The sequence below is a fragment of the Etheostoma spectabile genome, unplaced genomic scaffold (assembly GCF_008692095.1).
Source record: "Etheostoma spectabile isolate EspeVRDwgs_2016 unplaced genomic scaffold, UIUC_Espe_1.0 scaffold420, whole genome shotgun sequence".
Taxonomy (NCBI): Eukaryota; Metazoa; Chordata; class Actinopteri; order Perciformes; family Percidae; genus Etheostoma; species Etheostoma spectabile.
Window position 1 is genome coordinate 271,649 of NW_022605606.1, and position 1,852 is coordinate 273,500.

The following is a 1,852-nucleotide window of genomic DNA, read 5'->3' on the forward strand; positions in this document are numbered from 1 at the left end:
ACTCATCTTTCAGAAATTTGACCGACCGGGTTGACACTTCAGCGTGAAAAATCGGGGGTGTGGCGTGTGCGCGTGTGAAACCAGTCGCGTGTGAAACCAGTCAAATGCATGGCCAATGCGTGAGAGTTGGCAGCCCTGGAATTAGTTTGGCAGTGCGTCGCCCATATGACCCTAATGAACACACCGTCCCTGTACAGAGGCCAGTGCGTCGTCTATGTATACAGGCAGCGCAGTAAGCGTTGTCACTCCCCGATGTAAGTCAAGGACAGATTTGAGTCGCGCATGCTCAGATTTAAACAGTTTATGGCAAAACGTTTCATACACGATTAGAGTTGTGTCAGACAGGTTTTGGTCAAGTGCAGATGTGAGTTGCGCATGTTCAGATTTAAACGGTTTACGGCATAACGTGTCATACTGAAATTTGTGAAATCTATGAAGTAAAAAACTTTTTCTCATTACAAACGACAACAGAAGATGGGAATCATTTCAAAAACGTTTTAGCTATCTATGATTGTTCGATTGCTTACATTAGCGCAAAATGCCATTGAAGTGACAGTCTTTGTTGTGTTTGATTTCTAGCTTGTAGACAGCAATCATTTAAAAAATGTGGGGTACAAGCAGCCGAAATGGGTTTCCTCAGGAGGGTGGCTGACGTCTCCCTTAGAGATAGTCATAGTCATCTGGGAGGAGCTTGGAGTAGAGCCGCTGCTCCTTCGCATCAAAAGGAGCCAGTTGAGGTTGTTTAGGCATCTGGTAAGGAGGCCTCCTGGGCAACCCTAACCCTAATAATACGTTACTCAGTCATGACGGTTAAAGGAGAATTACGGTCAATTTTTGCGTAACCTTGATTGCTATTAATATGCGCGTACTTTTGATCGAAAAACCCTGACTTGAAACGATGCAGGCAACAGGAAGCATATGCAGCTTATGTACGAGCTTCCACTGAGCTAAAACGGCAATTGTCGGGGCAAGTTTTAGAGTGTCTTTGTGCCTCTTAACAGACACAAAATGCAATGAAAATATCTGTGCAACATGAACAGGGTCCTTGCATGACAACAATATGCGCTTTCAACTCAGACATTGTTTAAATTCCCCTACTGTGTCTCTATCCTGCCGGTAGCTAGCTGACCGTCTGTGATGTTCAACCAGGCTTTTGTGATAATCATCACGCAGTAGTACCATGTATGTTTGTAGCTCACCCAGTTTGTGTGTGATCCATCTTGGCAGTGTCAGTTTATGTGGTAGTTCCCTTAGCTGCACTAGCAGGCCCAACCGGCATCGTTGCTTTCTGATTTCTCCCTGCATTCGTCGCCTCCCTCTCCCAAAAACAATCCAGTGAGCGCCCAGTGGTCTGGCTTTGTCCTCCAGAGAACAGGTCATGCCTTTGAGACAAAAACTTTATTCCCCCTCAACAACAGGTAATTGAGCTCTATAGTGGTTATGACCATATACTATGTAACTACACGGCTTGCACAGTGATAGCGTTAGAGAAGGTTAGCTGTAGTCTCACAGGAAAAGGTAAACTGTCCAGATTGCTCCTAGAAGCAAGAATGTTGCTAGCGCAGCTAAGGCAACTAAATCAACACTGCCAGGCCTCCTATTCAACAACACCAGATCGATCACGCACAAAATGGATGAACTACAAATACATACGGAACTGCTGCATGGTGTTAACACAGAAGTCTGGCTGAATATCACCTCCTGTTCTTCTGGCACGTTCAAAGGTGTTGCAACTCTTTCTGACTATTGTAAGTACCTGACTCATTTCCATTTCCGGTGCTTGTGTGTTGGTAGTGTGTTTGTTGGTAGCATGTTGCTGCTCACTAAATACCAGTTAAATTTGTTAGATTTG

General features: G+C 44.8%; 1 long non-coding RNA gene across 1 annotated transcript in view; it reads left to right on the forward strand.

Annotated features, from left to right (window-relative positions):
* Positions 1-1,588: 1,588 nt before the first annotated feature.
* Positions 1,589-1,852, forward strand: part of LOC116686633 (uncharacterized) — a 16,407-nt gene continuing 16,143 nt past the window's right edge. The window contains exon 1 of the long non-coding RNA XR_004331316.1: positions 1,589-1,669. This is a non-coding gene — a long non-coding RNA (uncharacterized LOC116686633). The remainder of the gene's footprint in view (positions 1,670-1,852) is intronic.